Source organism: Rattus norvegicus, chromosome 1 (genome assembly GCF_021556685.1).
Source record: "Rattus norvegicus strain SHRSP/BbbUtx chromosome 1, alternate assembly SHRSP_T2T, whole genome shotgun sequence".
Taxonomy (NCBI): Eukaryota; Metazoa; Chordata; class Mammalia; order Rodentia; family Muridae; genus Rattus; species Rattus norvegicus.
In genome coordinates, this window is record NC_141534.1 from 15,724,374 (window position 1) to 15,745,586 (window position 21,213).

The following is a 21,213-nucleotide window of genomic DNA, read 5'->3' on the forward strand; positions in this document are numbered from 1 at the left end:
CTTTCTGTCCCTTGTCACTCTAAGCGTATTAGAAGTATCCAGCATTTTGGTATCTTGCAACATGCTCACACACACACACACACACACACACACACACAGAGAGAGAGAGAGAGAGAGAGAGAGAGAGAGAGAGAGAGAGAGAGAGAGAGAGAGAGAGAGAGAGAGAAGCAAGAGTTCCTGACTTAAAGAGAATTCAGTTTAGGTTTTTCAACTTGCTCGTGGGGTGAACAGTATATACAGTCTATAGAGACTGTACACCTCCAACTTTGACAGTTGGTTGTCTCTCTTGTCTCTTGTCAGTTGGTTGTCTAATGGTATGGGATGTCACTGTTCCTGTTAGTGCTGGGAAGGGGCAGGGGGGGTCACAGTTCACAGTCAGCCCCGCAGTCACAAAGGGGAAAGAAACATCTTTATGGTGGACTAAGTTGCTGTGTTAGCTATGTTAGTGATGCTAAATTTTGAGTAAGTGTCTCCTCAGGTTCATATGCTACAAGAATGGTTTCCAGGGTTGTGCTATTAATGGGACTCAAGGGCGTGGTACTTAGTAGGAGGGACTTAGGTCATTGGGGCTATGCCCTGAAGGGATTTGTAAGACTTAGTTCCATGGGTTCCCTTGTGCACTCTTGACCTGGTATGCCACCCTTAAAGAGGCCCAAAGCCAAGAGACTGAACAATATTTTTTAACTCAAACCCCCAGAATTGTGGGCCAAATATTAACATTACTCTGTGAGTAACCTGTGCCAAGAATGTTATTATGAGTATGCGAAAGTACTACAGTAAATTAAATTTATTTTTGAGTTATATATTCAATCTGTGATTGATTAATTAGTGAAATCATATTCAGACAGTCAAACAAGTCTTGTGTGGAAATCAAACAAGTCTTGTAGAGGAAAGTCACTACTTCTCAGATATGGGAGGCAACTGTCCTGTGTCCTTTCTTCTGTGGCCAGGCCCTACCATCTTCTCGACAATCCTCATGAGAGTCTATGTCTGAGGACCAAGAGTAGCTGTGAAGTGTCATGGTTCTCGATCAATGCTATTAATCTTATCATTAGTCACCACTCAAGCCCAGGGTTTTACATACTGCTTCTACATTAGATTTCTTTTACTCATGAAAACATTCATCATTGAATCTATACTCACAGCCCATCATCCCTAAACAACTGATATATCAAAATGCCACCACCGTGGCTGAAGAGATGGTTCAAGCGTTAAGAGCACTAGCTGTTCTTCCAGAGGACGCAGGTTCTATTCCTAGTACCCACACGGAGACTCACAACCATCTGTAACTCCAGTTTCAGGGGATCCGATGCCCTTGTCTGTCTACCACGGGCACCAGGCAAACATGTGCTGCACAGACATAGAGACACGCAAAATACCCACGCACATAAGAAATAAACAATTTTGACAAAAGAAAAAAAGTCCACCCCTGGGAAGTGAGTAAAGTCAAGTGTCATATCTTGCCCATGGATGAAAATGAGTAAGGAGAGCTTGTCTCCCAGCCAGCAACAGGACAAAGAACTGATGTCCTGGGTTGTGCTCTGTTCCATGGAAATCAGGAAAGCAAGGAAAAACTCTTTGTACAGCCCAGAGCACAAGCCTGCCCAGTGTGATAAACATAATGGGTCCATTAAACAGAGCCGATCATCATGGCTGGGTGCATTGGGTCATAAATCATTCTCTCTGGCCCACACATTACCACTCCCACATCTTCCAGATGAATTCAAGCTAAATTATCCTAGGATTGTTTTTCTCTCTTCCCCTCTTTGGTTTGTTACATCAATCGTAACTTCTATCTACAGTTGTTTCTAAAAGCCTTTTTTTTTAAAGTGTCCACAATTTATAATAATAGAATGGCTATGGGTGTTCAATAATTTTTATTTTTATTATACAAAACGCACACATATTGATCATAGACATGCTAGAAATGGAAATAGCTTTAATGGTTTGTAATTAAATCCAACACAGATTTAACCACCACACGTGTATTAGAGAAGAGAAATTATTCTCAGTTGGGGACCATTTTGTCCCCCAGGGCACACTGACAATGTCTAGAGACGTTGTTTTTGCTTTTAAAGCTTGAGGTCTCACTATACGGCCCAGGTTTACCTGGAAATAGGTTGAGAAGGTAAGCTACTGTTAGGCATGTGGGTCAAACAGTTCTCCTCCTGCCATCGGCTCCCTCAGAGGCTGGCCCTATAGGCATGTGCCACCACTCCTGGCTGGGGGGACATTTTTTTATTCTTATGCCTCAGAGGGTGGCATATAGTGATGTCTAGTGGAGATAGAATTGGGGGATATCACTAAATATCTTATTCTGCTCAAAGAAGCCCCTGTAACAAACAACTGTTTAATAACAAGCCCAAACCTGATGAGTCCTGACTGAGACATTTCAGACATTTCCAGGTACACCCCCAGGTGGAGATCATGTTAAGTTATCCTGCAACTTTCCCCTTTTACCCAAATGGTACAATGAAGCATTTTACTTTAAACTAATGATTGCAATTTGGTGTACCAGTCTTATTAATAGCAGGATGAGAACAGCGTAATGAGAATTACTTTCTCTGAGCATAATACTTCAATTTTATAAGGACAAAGAACGGTGACCAAAAACTGGAGATATCAAGATCCTTCATAAGCCAAGCATGGGGCTTCCGCGTGTAATTCCAGCACTTGACAGGTGGAGATGGGAGGGTCAGGGGTTCAAGGCTAGCCTTAGCTACATGGATTTGAAGCCAGCTGTGGTTATATGAGACCGTTTTCCCAAAGGGGGGTGGCTCTTTATAGAACTGTAAGGATGCAGTTTGACCTGTCTGCAGCAGTCTGCGCTGTAACTGTCATCACTGCCTGCAGTATCCCTGCTTGTATATACCACATAATTTCCCAATATAAAGAAACAAACCAATGATGTATTTAACATTCCCCTCCCCCTCTGGGAGGAAAATGCCTGACAGAAGCGACTTAGCAAAATAAGAATCTATCATAGCTCCCAGGCCCACGGCAGAGGAGAGCTGGCAGTGGGGCTCTAACCAGGGTGATGAAAGCTTGCGGTGTGGCCTGTTACCGCTGCCTGGGTGAGGAAGCCCAGACAGACAAGTCGTAGTCTGTTAGCCACACTCCTACAACCTCTTGTCTGCTCTCCAGGGCTCGTGTTCAAAAGTTTCACAACTTCCCAAAACAGCACCGCATCCAGGAGTTAACTGTTCACGTGCATGAGCCTTCCAGGAGCACTTCCTATTCAAACCATAACGAGTGGAACTTAATAACTACTCTGCGCATAGCAGAGATTATCCCTGTCTATACCTGGCATGTGCCTCACGTTTTCCGTACTGTCTTAAGACAAACCAGGTACGGTCCAGCTTGGATGAAGCCACCTTGTCCCAACTACTTTATAAGTCCCTTATTTCTCATCTGAACACCTAATCCACCGTTCTTGCTTCTGTCAGTAAGTTCCTAAGCCATTGCCATGTCAATCCTGAACCTGCCTGCTCTCAGACATAGATCCAGTCTCAAACACCGGGGCCTGGCTGTTCTGGAACATACAGGATGTGTGCTTTCACTATGTCTCTAGAAACAGTGTCTTGGTAGTCACTACCTCTCTCCAGTGACTGGACGACTGTTGGCTGCATTTTCACGTATAAGTACTGAACAGGTGCCAGCTTTGGTCCCGCTACACTCTTCTTGAGGACTGCTGACCCTCATGATGGACAGGTGACTGAAGGCAGCCATGTCTGGACAGCCATTCCCAGTGCCTCCCTGCCTGGGGCAGCAAACAAAATTTTGATACTACATTCTCATTTGAATGTTGAAATTTTTTCCCAGTTGGTTTTCATTCTGATTTTTATTCCAGTAGAACCCAGATGAAGGTTCGTCCTGAATGGCTACCCACTTAATGTCAGCTGCATCCTTGCGTCCTATGACAGCTTCATGTTAGTATCTGTGTCAGTAGGTGAGACTCCCTCTGTCAGAAGGAGATAATCTGCCTTTTACTGCCCAAGGAAGCATGGGAGTCATGATCCGCCGTATACTGCTCAAGAGGTGTCTCTTTGTTTCTGAATCTGTCACCTCTGGATAAGACAGTACTCAGATGTATATGTGTGTGTGCACGTGCACCCGTGTGAGTGCACATGCGCATGCATGTGTGCACACACACACTCACACACTCTCACACTCACACACACTCTCACACACTCACACTCACACACACTCTTACACACACTCTCACACTCACACACACTCTCACACTCACACTCTCACACACACTCACACACTCTCACAGTCACACACACTCACACATACACACACTCACACTCACACACACTCTCACACACTCACACTCACACACACTCTCACACTCACACTCACACACACTCTCACACACACACTCTCACACTCACACACACAGTCACACACACTCTCACACTCATACATACACACACACTCACACTCACACACACTCTCACACTCACACACTCACACACACTCTCACACTCACACTCACACACACTCACACACACACTCTCATACTCACACACACACTCACACACTCTCACACTCACACTCTCACACACACTCACACACACTCTCATACTCACACACACACTCACACACTCTCACACTCACACTCTCACACTCTCACACTCACACACACACACTCACACACACTCTCACACACACACACCAGGGCTAGACATCTGGCTCATGTTCATGCACATACCCCTGAGACAGAAGAACTAATGGGGAGAACCATGACCGCCCACTTGCATCCCTGAAGCTGATTTCCATGGAATGCTGCTCTGAAAGACCTTATATAATTGTGATAGACCACATACTATGCTTCTTCCCCATATGTTTTCCCCAGGCTTTAGATAGAGATTGATGGATGTATTTAAATCTACTTAGGCTGATTTGATATGTAGACATTTCAGGATATTTGATGTGAGAGGGGAAACACAGAGATTTCTATCCCGACCCCACAAAGAGAGGTATGAGGTTGATTCTCTAACTCACTGGTTTGTTTTTAAAAGAATATAACAGCAAAACTATAAAGAAAGGTGGACAACTGAGTAATGCCATGTGTAGAAACACAATTTCTCCTTTGGAATCAGAGGACAAAGCGGGAGGGGGTGGTCATTAGAATTGGGATATTCTCCTTATAGAAGTATAAACAGAGTGTTCCTTTTATTATTTTTCTTCAAAGTTAACGTGTCACATGTGTCCTAATATATGTATATTTACTTGAGTAAAGCAAGAATGGAACCCCAAAGCCCAGGTATACTTTAATGGCATGTGTGTAGGATCCACACTGGGTCCATGTTGGTCAAAGCAGTTGGAATGAGAAGGCTGTTGTTTTCTCTCATAAATCAGAAGGAAGTGTGTCTATGGTCATATTGCACTTGCAAAGCTTCTGACCGAGTCTAAAGTTCTACACAAGAAAGAGCTGTGGTCCATTTGGTTAGTTGAGTTTCTGTCCTGGAAACGTGAGTTGAGCATCAGGGCTCTCCCAAGAATCATCGTTATTCAAGAAAGGAACACCTGAACCCCGCAGGAAATGAGGGTGGTGATTCACACAGACTTGGTGTTCAGGGGCTTTTTTGCTGCTCACAGGTATTGACAAGTTGATAAGAAAAAAATCCCAGGCACTCAAGCAGCCAGTCCCGCTGACCAACACAACCAGTGCTACAGTGGCAAACCTGAGAGGCAACTGGATCAAGAAGGTGGCTTCATCAGTGAGTTAATGCACTGAGCTCATACCGAGGGGCTGCTGAGGATGTGGAGTCTGGCCTGAAGAAGGAGGTCACTGGGATCGTGCCTTTCAAGAGTGTATCTGGCCCCGACCTCTTTGTCTTTCTGTCCCCGCTTCCTACTTGGCATGAGGAGAGTAGCTTTTCCTCATGATGTTTCTGTCTCTTGTCAGACCCCTAGCAACACTGATCATAAACTAACACCTCTGAAACCGTGAGCCCAAATAAACCATTCCTTCTTTAGGTTCTTTCAGATATTTGACAGAGTGACATTGTAGCTAACACTAGAAAGAAGATTTCTTTACTGGAGTATGGCTACATTGTTAAATATAGCTTGACTGGGACCCCATTTCCTCCTGTACTCGTTGTCTGAAATCTGAATGATCAAACTGCTGTGCTTTCTCTACAGGTTAAAAAAAGTGAAAGTGAGTCAAAGGTGATAGGATTGTGTCCTCCTCCCAGCACCTGTACCTCCTACTGTGTGTTCCCAGCACCTGTACCTCCTACTGTGTGTTCCCAGCACCTGTACCTCCTATTGTGTGTTCCCAGCACCTGTACCTCCTACTGTGTGTGTCCACAGCATCTGTTTCTTACACAATGTGCAACAGCTGGCCTGAACTTGTAATGGACAAGCAGCTGCACTGAAAGCAGGTGCAATGCCTAGCAGGGCAACACTTATAAGTCAAGGTTGTAACTAAAAGTATTTCCACATATAACACATCACTTGGCTTCCACAGCGTCAATTTTATCAAGACAAGGACTCTTGTCCTTTTCTGTATGTGGCTTTTGTGACTATTCTTTTTCTGATATGAAAATGGTAAGGGGCTGGAGAGATGGTTAAGAGTACTGGCTGCTCTTCCAGAGGTCCTGAGTTCAATTCCCAGCAACCACATGGTGGCTCACAACCATCTGTGATGGGATCTGATGTCTTCTGGTGTATCTGAAGACAGCTACAGTGTACTCACATATATAAATAAAGATCTTTTTAAAAAAAAAAAGAAAGAAAATGGTAAGGGTTTATGTCTTTTCTTTTTCATTCATGTTCCCAGTACCTAAAGTAATAGTTACCACCTCATAGCTCTTCAGTTATATATGTGCAGATCGAATGTATGAATCAACGAATCTTCAAATTATACGAGTTAGTGTCAGGTAACAAAGCCACACAAATGCAGGCAATTGAAGTCTGATAGTGACACAAGTCATTCAGTAGAAAAGGACGGTGTATACTCTTCAGGTAGTGATGCATCTCCAGGACTAACTGCCAAGAAAGTTAAAAAGAGTTTAAACAAAGACCTCTGAATGTTTTTCCCCATAAGATGACTTTATGTGTAAAAGAAAATCACGGAAGGAAAATCGAACTTACCTGGATTGGGCAATGGTTTTGAGTTACAGTACCGAAGTACAATTCAAGCAAGGGTCCACGGGCAAGGGAAGAGTCAGGAGACACACTCAGCTCCTGGCTTGTCTGTGTGTGCTTGGGAGGGTGTGAGAGAGGGAACTAGTCGTTGTGAAGCAAGAGAAGGCAGCTGGGCTATGGAGCAGGGGGCACACAGAGGGAACTGTGGGAGCAGGGCTATCCTCTCATACCTGTGAGAAGACACTGGAGTCCTTCACAGAGACTGCACAATGTCATGAGGGCCACTTAACTTAAATTTGACTGTGGGGGTGGATGAAAAGATAACATGGGCCAGATGGACAGCTCAAAGAGACCCCCTGAGTACCATCCCTGGCACCCTGGGTGGAAGGAGAGAACTGACTTCTGTGTGTTGTGGTCTGACCTTCACATGTGCACTGTGCCAGGCATGCACACACACACACACACACACACACACACACACACACACACACATCTCACCCAAGTATATGCATGCCCACACACATACACATCTACAATAAATATAAGAAAATATTCTGAAATGTTACACAAAGAGAGAAAAATGAGTTAGGGGGTTTCTTGGGAAGTGAGTTATGGTTTTTGTTGTTTGGTTGGTTTTTTTACTTTTCCTGTATTTTTCATTTTTCTGGAATTTTGAAGTGAAGCTTGGTTTATGTGCAGGGAAGTTAAACTTTGAGATGTGTAAAGAGAAGACAGGGATGGGCGAAAACAATGAGAGATGGCAGGAATCGAGATTATCAAGTTGCCTGCCAACTTCAGGCAGCCTCTAGCCCAGAAATCACAGCAACTGAAATGAAGAGTCTATTCCAGGGGACGGAGAATCCACTAAAGCGACACCATCTTCCGAATCAACAAACTCAGTTCTCATTGAAGCAGACAGGTTGAGGCCACGAGCAGAGCTGTGGTAAAAAGGAAACTGCCTAGCAGCTTAGGTTAGGAAAAGGACTGAGCAATTTCTCCAGAACGAAACCCTAAGATGCCTATCCCTGTATCCACTGTAGCAAAGATCTGAAAAGAATTTGCATAAAAAGAACAATTAAATCAATTCCACTGCAAATCTGCAAGGCAGAACTAGGCCACCATTTGAGTTAAGGGAAATCATCACAATATATTAAGTAGAAAGAATGTTTCAAAGCAATGGGACATATCATATTTTATAAATATGTATATTTTTAAATATATATTTCTAAATATGCACATATAAGTGCATGGTTTTTTTTTTCCTGTTTCCGTTTTAAACCATGGGCATGCATCACTTGTGATATATGAAAATTTTTATTTGGCGTTCGTGTTTTGCATGTGTGCGGCTACATGCAGGAATATTCATGAAGGCCAGAGGAGGATGTTGGCATACAGTTCTCTCACTATACCTTATTCTCTTGAGAGAAAGCAGCTCTCACTTCAGTTTGGAACTGGCAGCCAACAAGTCCAATGGCCATCTTGTCTCTCTCCTCCTCCCCATAGTGCCAGTGTTAGAGACACACAAGATGACACCTGGATTTTCACAGGTGCCCTAGCAATTTTGAACTCAAGTCTTAACACATGTGAAGCAAGCATTCTTACCCACTGAAATTTGGAGTTATTTGAAATGGAATCAGTGGAAATTCTATCATGAACACATTTAATCTGCGATTGGTGCCACCCTCAGGAACAGAGACGCTTTTAGGCTACTGAATCTGTAAGGACCAAAGCCTCTAGCAAAAGTTGAGAAGGCCTAACAGTGATCTTTAAATGGGTGTCTCTTTCCAGCCATGTTAAAGGGACAGATAACAAGTCACAGCTCAGACAGGAACATTCAACACGCATTAGAATAAGGACACCAAGTGACAACACCTGACGTGAACGATCCTGAAATATACAGCAGCTTACTACCGTTAGTAAGAGCAATGGCAGTTCTCCAGCTCAGCCACAGAAAAAGTGGTGTCAACCCAGGAATGCTTCAGCCGTAACGGTCTAAAAACAGTTCTCAACCTTCCTAATGCTGTGACCCTTCAATGTAGATCTTCATGTTATGGTGACCCCCCCAACCATAAAATTATTTCCATCGCTACCTCATAACTGTAATTGTGCTACTGTTATGAGCCATGACGTAAGAATCTGTTTTCTGATAGTACACCCCTGCGAGAGGGTCATGTGAGTCAGGGGGTCATGACCCACTTTTTGAGAACCCCTGGCCTAGAAGCCCTGGGAGGTCTGGGATGTAGTTCAGTGACGGAGAGCGTGACTAACACTACCGTCATCATTGTAAATAAATGTATCAATAAGCCCGAGTGAACTGGATGGTAGTGTGAATTCCCTTCTATTTTAAAGTGAAATATGGAACAAAATTTCTCTTAGGAAAACTGGGCTGGGCTTACTTATAACCCAATACGCAAGTGTAAAATTGTATAAGCAAATGTCTTAACCCATTAAATATTGTTTGAGGCCACACCTTACACGTGAAAGAAAACAAAATTACCAAGGATTCAAAGTTTGCACGGATCTTAAAATGGCCTTGCACACCCAGTGAAGGAGTAAATATGACCATTCCTGTTTCGGATTTGCATCTCCAGGTTGAGTACGGAAGACTGGGCTTTGGGATTATACTTCGGAAACGGGCCAGGGAGAGGCTGTTTGCAACCCCACGAAAAGGCAAGTACAGTATCCTGGATTCAATCCCCAGCACCAAAAATACGTAAAATTTGAGAACAGCACACACACTACCTTTTCATTTACTGTAAAAGACACAGACTCAGCCTCTTTCTTTAGCACAGAAGGTCCCGAGTTTTAATTTACTCCTAGGAAATCGTTGCAGCCAGTCATAGACAGAACTTTCCTCTAAGAGCTCGGGTAGCCTCTGATCTCGCACAGAATCCCGGCAAGGCTGGCATTTGGATGGCGCTGAATGTGGGACAGAATCGTGGCTGCCTGCCACGTCTCTGCAGATGTGCTACTGGAAGGTGGGTGGTTAAATGCGGGGAGAGGAGTGCAGGAAGGCAGAACGCAGCAATTAAGTCTTCCCTGAAGTGCGCAGGGGAAGCCACGGGCGTTTATATCCAAAAATGACTCCATCTGATTGCACAGCCTTCTCAGAAAACTCTGCCGAGTCCTTATCACCTGGAGCCTTTCCTAATATGGAGATGGCAATGTCCGTGCCCCGTCCCCGGTTCAGAAATGGAATAGAGTCTAGTCACTGCCCCATCCACCCACCTGGTACCCATCTCCCACTGTGGTTTCGGCTTAGCTTCATGAGTCAGTTTTGGTCTTGAGGAAATTCTTATCTCACCAACGTGGTTCTTCACTGGGGACCTTAGTATGAGAAGAACCAGAGCTACCCAAGTGTCCTAGGTCCTGCAACACCTTCTGTCTGCCCCACACAGCCTTAGGAGTCTCCTGTCTGCCGAATGCTTTCAGAACGAGCTCCCTGCAAGATGTAGCTAAGGTGAAAATAGCTCACCTCAGGTTTCTAAGAAATCACTATTTCTGAAAGGTTCAAAAGAGAACAGATAGAGCAAGAATGGTCTACAGACACAAAAAGGCCACTGCCGTGTTTTTGTTGTAGTTTCACAGCTTGCACGGGATGCTGCCAACCAGAGATTGGGGAGTGCAAAATCTGATATGTAGCCTCACAGATTTGGTGATCTGATATGTTACAGCGCATTTCTCGTGCAAGAACGATCATGTTTGGGAGCGCTTTTGGATCTTATTTTCCTGTGAGATTCTTGTTGGTGTTCCTGCTTTCCAGGCAACTGATATTTTAAAGCTGCCACTTTGTTTTCCTTTTGCCACATCACTCATGTCTCAGAACTCTTTGATAAAGGATTAAATGTTTCTATTTCTCAGACTTGAAAACAAAACACCCAAATTGGGAGGTGTTGGGGGTGGGGTTTAATGTGATTGCCACAGTAGAGGTCAGTAATTAAAATCATGAAAGCATACTTTTTAAAGAAGCTCTGTAACCCATCTGGAGTGTTCTTTACTTATATCCAAACCTGACCTAATGCAGATTTTTTCCTTTGAATACATCTTGATTCTTTTTCAAGTAAAGATGACCTCTCCCTGCTCCCCAGGAACGTACTAAGGATTGGGAAAATTTCGGGGCGGGGAAGGGGCAATTTGCTCCACGATTTGGAAGAGGGAAACTTCCTTTCTTGAGGGAGTGACAACCCTTGCCTGGATCTGTAAGCACAGTGCGCCAGTAGCACAAGGAGATTGAGATCTGAAGATCTCCCTCAGGGCTCCTTGCTCTGGCTGAGCCAGGCAGCTGGAAAAAAACAAAATCAGCAGAAGCCGGAAAGGACAGAAAGGGTGCAATCACAAACTCTTGTCCTGTCAGACAAAAACAACCTTTGACCCCCTGCAGAGAAACAAGTTGAAAGATAAAAACATGATCAGGTGACCTTAGCTGGGTAGCAACTTGGAAGTCAGTTTAGTTTGTGAGATCCTGTAAGGTCCAAGGATGCTGCTATTGGCTAAGGGACAAGGACATCTGCACATTTATCTTTTCTTTTTTTTAACTTGCTACTGGGAGATAATGTAAGGTCAAGCTGACTTTGTTTTTTAGGAATCAAATAAATACATTATCATCATCATCATCATCATTATTATTATTATTAATATTATTTTTTATTATTATGTGTCTAGGACATTTGGGCACTTGAGGATGTAGGATAAATGATGTATGTCCTGCCCTCAAGGAACTTACGAGAAGGCTCTCTGTGCACCAGCCACTTAAAATGAGATGTTTCTTTCCCTGGCAAGAAAGTCACTGCTAAATGGGTTTGGGCTCCTCTGACCTTCACTTGGTGATTTCCGAGTCTCTATTTCAAATGTCAGCCAGATGGCCACGATGATCTCCAGAGAGTCAGTAGCCCAAACACTTTCACACCTGCCAAACTCTGAGCTCTATCCTAGCCTTTCTCCTTCCTCACATCTCATCTCTCAACCTCACCAGAAATCCTGTTCACTTCTTTGATCTTTCAAGTCTTACCCATTTCCAAGTCTTGAGTAGTGGTGTTCCCCCACGGGCTTGTGTATTTGAAGACTTGATCTCCAACTGGGGATAGTGTTAGAGGAGGTTTAGAAAGAGTAGCCTCGCTGGAGGGAATATATCACTGGAGGCAGGGTTTGAGAGTTAGAAAACTCCTCGTTGCTTTGTGTAGCAGTTGGTGATCTCAAAGATCCTGTTTGCAGTGTCCCCCATGTAGGCTAAAGGAAGCATGCCCCCAATGGCTGACCAGAGGGAGACGGGTGGGACCTTTAGATTTGCACACAGGCTATGAACTGAAAAAGGAGACAGAGAACCGTCAAGGAGGGAGACGGATCAGATTTAGAGTTGTGGATGAAAAAATCATCCGAACTGTAGGTGAGGCATTTTGAGCTGCCTAGAAGGATCCAGGGCAAGAAAGATAAAATATAGAATTAGAGACGTTAAGCCAGTGTGGTAGCCATGGGGAGGATTAGAATTGCCTAGCCTTTGAGCTAGCCAAACCAATTTAAAATTAACTGGTGTGTGTGTATGTGTGTGTGTGTGTGTGTGTGTGTGTGTGTGTGTGTGTGTGTGTGTGTGAATTCCAGTCGGGAATTCAGATAGCTTCTAGGTGGATGTGTGCTTACGACCAGCCAGAAGCCAAAGCGGTGTAGCCGACTACCACTACAGCTTGGTGTTTTGGGTTAAGATGTGAGCTCCTGGCTGTTCGAGCTCTCTTACCTGCTGCCCACTGCCATACTGTTCCCACCACCCTGGACTCTTAAACCCAAAGCTCTTTCTTCTGTAAGCTGCCTTGGTTATAGCGTTTAATCACCAAAACAGGAAAGCAAACTTGAAGACCCACTCTCCGATTTTATGGCCACCATCTTGATCCAGAATTTTAATACTCTCACGGGGAGCCCTGTAATGTATTTTAGCTTATTGTTCTGGCATCAGTCCAGCTGACTGCTGTATCTGGAAGTGTGCACTGACTTTGGCTAGGGACAAACCCTTAACTCAGAGTTGTTAACAAGTATTCGAGAGTGGAGAATGGATACATGTGTCATTGGCTGTCTCTGCACTACTGTAACTTTTTCTCTTTGAAAGATACCAGTAACCACTCTCAGTAGTTTAGAAGCGCTCTGCTACTTAGGAACCTGTTGGTTTCCGCTGTAAGGAAGCAAACCAAATCAGAACACTTCTTTGGATGACACTTAAAGCAAGAGTGTGAACTCTGGGAGTCCCTCTTCTGCACACAGCAGAGCTTAAGGATTCCAGGCATTGATTTTATGCAAACTATTTCAGCCGCTCAGGGAGGTTTTCTTCTACGGCTCTGATCCAGGATGCAGCTGATGCTCACTTCTAGGTCATTAAAGGGGGCTTTCATGGGATTTTTAGGAATCAGTGATTCTAATTTTTAACTTTCATCTTAACAGAAATCTTCCAAATTTGCCTGTGAAAATGTATGGCAAGAGTCCTGGACTTAGTCCAGATTTATTATTTGTTGTTATTGTCCTGTGCATGCCATGGTGTGCATGTGGAGGTCAGAGAGCAGCTTCGTGGCGTCTCTTCTAGCCTCCCATCTTTATGTAGGTCAGAGGGCTCAAACTTAGATTGTCAGGCTTGTGTCCGCACAGCCATAACACCAACCACAAGTCTTACGATATTTTTTATGACAACCATGTGCACAGCCCTGGTTCAGTCCCCAGTCTCTCTCTCTCTCTCTCTCTCTCTCTCTCTCTCTCTCTCTCTCTCTCTCTCTCTCTCTCTCACACACACACACACACACACACAGTGAACTTAGACACCCTAACTAAAAATGAGTAAACATTTATATTGTTCTGCCAAAACTCTCTAAGTGATCCTACTGTTGTTAATGGTTCGCTTTAAAACCTTTAACTGGTGTGTGTGTGTGTGTGTGTGTGTGTGTGTGTGTGTGTGTCTGTGTCTGTGTCTGTGTCTGTGTCTGTGAATTCCAGCCGAGAATTCAGATAGCTTCTAGGTGGATGTGTGCTTACAACCAGTCAAAAGCCAAAGCAGTGTAGCCAACTACCACTACAGCGAGTGGTAGTGTCTTAAACGACAGACTCGTATTTTCTCACCATTCTGGAGAGCAGAAGTTTAAAATGGTGTCAGGGCTGCTCATTCTGTAACCCTTCTTCCCAGCTTGTAAACAACATTCACCACCTCACAATATGCCCACACAGCTGTCCTGAGCGCTCACTGAGAGAAAGTTCTCTAGTTTTCCTCTGCCCCTCACAAGGACACTGGTCCTACTGGACCAAAGCCCCGCACCCAGTTTCATTTAACCCTGGTTACCACATTAAAGAACCTTTCTCCAGATCAGTCATACTGGACTCAGAGTGGTTGTGTTAACATGCAACCAGATGTAGATCTCTTCTGAAAGACACAGCCAGAATCCAGCAAATACATAGGCGAATGCCAGCAGCAAACCACTGAACTGAGAACGGGACCCCTGTTAAAGGAATCAGAGAAAGGACTGAAAGAGCTTGAAGGGGCTCGGGACCCCATATGAACAACAATGCCAACCAACCAGAGCTTCCAGTGACTAAGCCACTAACTAAAGACTATACATAGACTGACCCTGGGCTCCAACCTCATAGGTAGCAATGAATAGCCTAGTAAGGGCACCAGTGAGTGGAAGGGGAAGCCCTTGGTACTGCCAAGGCTGGCCCCCCAGTGAACGGGATTCTTGGGGGGAGGGCGGTAATGGGAGGAGGATGGGGAGGGGAACACCCATATAGAAGGGAAGGGGGAGAGGTTAGGGGGATGTTGGCCCGGAAACCAGTAAAGGGAATAACAATTGAAATGTAAATAAGAAATACCCAAGTTAATAAAGATGGAGGGAAAAAAAGCACAAGGCAAGAAAGAAAACAAAACAAACAAACAAACAAACAAACAAAAAAAAACATACAACAAGAGCTCTCTTTGCTTCCAGACCTCCGCCATCGTGGGTTGCACGCATGCTCCCAGGAAGGGCCTGTTCCGGTTGGCGCTGCCCTACTGCCATAGCATGCCCACGTGGCTGAGGTTGATGTCAGAGGACTTGAAGGAACAAATTTACAAGTTGGCCAAGAAAGGCCTGACTCCCTCCCAGATAGGCGAGATCCTGAGGGACTCACATGGTGTGACACAGGTCCATTTTTGTGACTGGAAAATAAAATCTTGAGAATCCTTAAGTCCAAAGGCCTTGCCCCAATCTCCCTGAGGATCTCTACCATTTGATTAAGAAAGCAGTTGCTGTCCGAAAGCACCTTGAGAGGAACAGAAAAGATAAGGATGCTAAATTCCGCCCGATTCCGATAGAGAGCAGAATTCACTGGCTGGCTCGCTACTATAAGACTAAGCGGGTGCTCCCACCCAATTGGAAACATGAGTCGTCCACAGCCTCTGCTCTAGTGGCATAAATGTTGTTGTGTACACAAGCAATAAAATCACTTTGAGAAAAAAAAGAAAACAAGAGGGGATACTAATCCACAGCTAATCAATGAAGGAAAGCATTCAGTGACATACTCTTGTATACTAAATAATACTTTGTGTGATGTCTTGATTGGTCATCACATTTTTCTCCAATTTCTGCATAGGTACACACTAAGTCATCAAAATGTATTCTTCTGGCAGCTTCACTTTCAATCACTATAATTAAAAATAATGAGTTTCTCTTGGAAAATAAAGACTGCAAGCATTTTTGGTAATTTTTAATTTTGAGGAAGGCATTTCTGCTGATTCAACCATTAAGAGCATTTTATGAGTTGTGAACCATACTGAGTAACTTTCTGATGAATTATTTTGAAATACCGATATCAGTGAATCCAGGACTGATCATGATTACAGAAGGATATTCTACAAAGATTTGATTTTTATAAACAAACCAGTTTCACATCGGCCTGAATTTGATTTTAAATGCAAATTTGTACAATTGTATTTTAATGTTTCCTTTTAGGTTTTCTCTGCCTCCAGGAGACTTCACAAAACTGACTCCATGGTTTGTGTAGAACCAAAGCTTCTGTTCATCTGCTATCACTAAGTCATTAGCTGCCAGAGAAAATTGAATTTAAAATGGCCTGTGTTGTTAGTAACCGAGTCCTCTGAGCCTTCATATGTAAACAGTGTTCTATTCCATCAATCGAGTTCCTCCCTAAAGTGATTTCAGGGGTTGAAGCAGTTAAGAGCACTGGCTCCTCTTCTAGAGGTCCTGAGTTCAATTCCCAGCACCCACATGATGGCTCACAACCATCTGTAATGAGATCTGGTGTCCTCTTCTGGCATGCAAGTGTACATGCAGACAGAGTACTCATAAATTAATTAAAATTGATGTCCATTTCCAAGTTTGCGAATATTTGTTTTTCTAAAGGTTGTGATAATTATCAAAACCAGAAGTTTAAACTCAAAAGAAATACTAATAACTCCCTGAAAGACTTCATTGCAACATCAATGTATACATTTTCATTTTGTAGTAATTCGCTAGCAAAATTTCACTTGCCAAAGGACCAGTTATTGACTACCAAGAGTTAAGATGTATGCACGTGCTTTAGGGACAGACTGGTCTCTAGGCAGGGTCTTGGCAAAGCCAGCATAGAAATCTTCTCTTTGCTGTTGCTGTTGCTGCTGCTGAAGGAGAGAAATGGTTTGTTGTTACCTAAATGCTGTGGCCAGATGCATTACTGACTTCTTTTGCTTTATCTTTGAATCTAAAGAAAATATATTTGTATTTCAAAAATTGAAAATGATAACATACTAAGCTTAACAGATTTCATATCAAAATTTAAAAAACCCCTTAAAGATTTGAAAAGATGATTGTTTTAGTCTCATATCTGTGGCTGGCTGAAATACACTGACAGAATCAGCTTTAAGGAAGAAAGTGTTCCAAGTTAAGTCATTGTGGGGAAGTCAAGGCAAGAACCTACAAGAGCTAGTCTACGGTCAAGAGCTCAAGGAGAACGAAAGCATTCATGGTCAGTATGCACTCTACACTTAAATGGGCAATACACCCTGCCTAGGGAATGAAACCACCCACAGTGGACTGAGTCTTTCCATATAATTAACATAAGGAAGGCAATCCTTCACCCAAGCTGTCTTCCCAGATCGTCCTAGATTTTTTTTCACATTGATAATTAAAATTAACCATCATAATGATTAATCATTGATTCATGCTCCTCTTGATTATATTGGTGTTTCTAGTGTGTTCCCACCAAAATCTTAGGCCTAATGTAATTCAGTCTCCAAAGATAAATGATTATCTTTCCATTAAACCTCGTAGGGAACCTCAAAGTCATCTCAAGACAACCTAAGGCCATGTTCTCCACCCAAAAGAGATTTATTTGCCTCAGAGAAATGAAGGGTAGAGATAAGGAACAAAGATGTAGACAGAGAAAGAAGGGGACAAAGATGGGAGATCAATGACTGCCTGCAGATAGAAAGAATACAAATGTGACTCATAGGAAAATGGTGATTAATAGAGGGAAAAGGGAAAACCTCAGGTTAGGACCAGGTGTTTCATTTAATTGGGCATGTTAGGGCAGCAAAAGATAGCTTTTGATTGTTGGACTTCAATACTTTGATAGCTGGACCTTGGTAGCCTCAGGATGAAAAAGTAGTCACGTAAGGGAACAAATCTTTGGGGCTAACTTTAGAAATATAATCTAATAGTTTTTAACAAGGCAGAGGAAGTGGGGGAGAAGGGCAATGCCTTGCAGAGCCATGGTGACTATCTTTAGAGTCCTTTCGATCTAATTCCACCCCCCTCTCCTGTGAAAATGACCAAGAACGTGCTTTGAAATATATGCACTTTTATAGGCAACTGTTCTTTTTAAGTGCAAAATGAAACTACTTCTCTTGAAAATAGATTTTGAAGCTACAATGTTTTAGAGGCCTGTAAGAGGGTGGGGCAGGAAATCAAATGTTCAAGACTTATCTGAAATTCAGGGTAAATTCAAGTCTAAGCCCCAGCAACTAAGTGAGACCCTGTCTCAAAATATGAGGAGAGAGAGAGAGAGAGAGAGAGAGAGAGAGAGAGAGAGAGAGAGAGAGAGTGTGTTCTAGAACCCTTGCTTCATGAATGAAGCCCCTGGATTCCACCACTGGGAAGAGGCAGTTCTAGAAGGAGAGAAATGGTTTGTTGTTACCTAAAACTCTAAAATCAATGGCAGTATATTGAATCAGGCTTGGTAGTATACACTTGAAGTCCCAGCATTTGGAAGACAGAGGCAGAAAGCTCAAGAATTCAAGACTATCTTGTCCTTCCTTAGCTGCAGAGTGGGCCTGGCCCCAGGCTACATGAAACCCTGTCTCAAACAAACGATGAAATCAGTTTCTCTTTGCCCACACAGTGCCACAAGCCTAAGCCACAATGGTGTTCTATTTCATACAGCGCCTCTACACAATCGTCCAATCAGATTCACTTACAAAACAAAAGCCCAAAGGTGAAGTGATTATTTTAAGATGGTCGATATTCAGACAAACAAGGAGTCCCTTCTGAATTCAAAGCGCTTATGACTGTCCTTTTTCAACTTCTGACTGACCAGGTTCCCTATCATCCCAAGGTCTCCTTCTTTTCTTTTCATTTTTATAGATGTATTTATTTATTTTATGTATGCGAGTGCACTATAGCTGTCTTCAGACACACCAGAAGAAGACATTACAGATGGTTGTGAGCCACCATGTGGTTGCTGGGATTTGAACTCAGGACCTCTGGAAGAGCAATCAGTGCTCTTAACCCCCGAGCCATCTCTCCAGCCCCCAAGTTCTGTCTTCTCCATTGTGAACTCATAAAAGATGGCCTATTGCCTTTTTTAAAAGAAGAGAGAAAAGGAAGTAGAAAATGGAAGGAATCCCCCCATTGGATATCCACTACTGTCTACCCACTAACTAACTATTCTCTCATCTTCACTTTTTAAAAAATATGGTTCTTCTCAAGAGGCGTGTGCCACCTTCGTGGAATGCCTTAACCTCAAAAGTATGTGATTATCAGTTATGGCGATTTCAAGCAGAAGTCCAGGTCTACTAGAGGTTTTTGGAAAATGTCTGCCTTCTTCCTGTTCCCCTTCCTCTTCTGAGGACAGAAGGCTGGACGTCGAAGGGTCATCTTGCCACCCTGAGAAGACAGAGCTGGAACACAGTACACTGAGGGCATCACGAAGCTGCTATGCAAAGCCTAAGCTGTCAATCAATCTTTGCACTTGGTTTGCAGTGGAAACATCGCAGCTACTCTCTACCTGCGTTTCTAGTCCCTGCAGCCAAATGCAGTGTTAATTCAGATACCCTTACAGCTTACTACTGTCCATCTCCATTCTCATTATTACTGAAGACGCTTCCCAGAATGGTGCCTGCTCCTATGGGAGCGTAACTTGACACCCCCAGCTTCCTGTCACCTCCAAAGAAAGATAAGGTTACTACTCTTAAAGTCCCAGCAGGCATGCTGCTTAATTCCAGTGATAAGAAATACACTTCAGAGTTCTGTTTTGCATAGAAAAGAAAACAGTTTTCTTCACAAAGTAAATCTGTCTTATCTTGATGTTGTAAGATATCTTGATGTTGATGAAACTGGTAATTGTGTGTAAAGACCTAAATCAACGCTTTCACTGAAAATATTGCCCAGTTCTGGCATGGAAACTCAGAACGACCAGAGTGAGCTCCTGGGGCCCTGGCTAGCAGGACCCAACTGAGGCCTGAGATGAGAAATAAAGGCTGAGCCTCTCATGAGAAGACTTGATTACTTCCAACTGCCAGAGGCCTGGTGGGTTAGCGAAAAGACACACAGACACCTCTTAGGAAGCAAAGGGACCCTGTGAATTCAATCCTGGAAGGGCAACACACTCTTGGTTTGAAGAAAAAAATGATTTTCTTAAAATTGAGACGTTCTTCCTGCCTTAAGAAATCTTTCTTAATAACACATTGCCTTGTGGTTGCTACTTTTTATCGATTTAATTCTTTTGTTAATTTAGAGTTCCTCCAAGCTACATTTACAGAAAAAGCCCAATATGAAACTTCATTAATTTTAAAGATTCGCTGAACTATGAAGCTGGGAAGAGACGTCCACCTCGGGTTCGTTTAACGTTGAGCTCAACGCTTTTGGTTTTAAAAAGAGGCAAGCGTTCTCCCTACTGTTCTGAGACGGAGAGCCACAGAATTTGCCGTGATCTGTAGTGGATACGAAGGTGGCCGTGTCCCCAATGAAAGCTTTTCTACTGCAGTGTCAGGAACCTAAATGAAGAAAGGCACAGTGCGCAAATGAAGTCACCCTGCAGTTTTTCCAGAGAATCTGGGGACGAAGAGCACGTGTGAACCCACTGGAAATGTGAGAAACTTAAAAGCCCTCCGGAAGTCATGAGCACCCTGCTCTAACTCAGGAGCACCGGGCTTCCTGACTATCTGCACGTTCATCTCGCACATGGCCCAACACGCTTGCCATCTGGTCTTTCTGGCATGCGCTCTCGGCTCCGGAGCTCATCACGTACTGACTGGATAAGTGAAACCCTCAAGAGGAAAACCTAATTGGTCTCACCCACGTCGCGCCAACCCGGGCACGGGCTCCCTACCCTGAGGTCAGCAGCTTGGTCCTATCGGCCACCTGATGCCTGCTGCTGGGAAAGGGAGAGCCGTTTAGCATCCAGAAATCTCTGTGACAGAAAGCAATGGACAACTTGACAGGCTTAGATGGTTCGTTTTCCTGAAAATACTGTCAAACAAAATTATACCGTGTGGAGTATACTAGCGTTTATTAATAAAAGAGCAGTTCGGCAGTACAACAACACATCTATGGGTTTTAAAATAAGAAAGATTATCAACAGATACCAATTGAGGTCTTTGATAAAATTCAATAGCTATTCATGCCTGTCTAAAAACACCATTAAGAAAAGCAAATTGTGAGCCTGTTAAAAATGTGTGATAGACAAGAAGTTAGAAGCTTTAGTACAGAAAGAATTCTTACAAGATAGTTTCTTTTTTAAGCTTTCAGTGGAAAAATTGGATGGAGAATTTGAAAACATTATTCATACACACATACACACACACACACACACACACACACACACAAATCTCATGAGCAGTTAGTACCCAAGTAGTTGATGATTAAAGCACGTGAACTCCCAAGCATGGGTTTTTAT

General features: G+C 43.5%; 1 protein-coding gene and 1 pseudogene across 1 annotated transcript in view; one reads left to right on the forward strand and one right to left on the reverse strand.

Annotated features, from left to right (window-relative positions):
- The window catches only part of LOC134482580 (uncharacterized), a 215,692-nt gene that overhangs the window by 149,088 nt on the left and 45,391 nt on the right, over positions 1–21,213 (reverse strand). The gene's annotated exons all lie outside the window — the stretch shown is intronic.
- Positions 9,660–15,516, forward strand: LOC120097186 (uncharacterized; annotated as a pseudogene).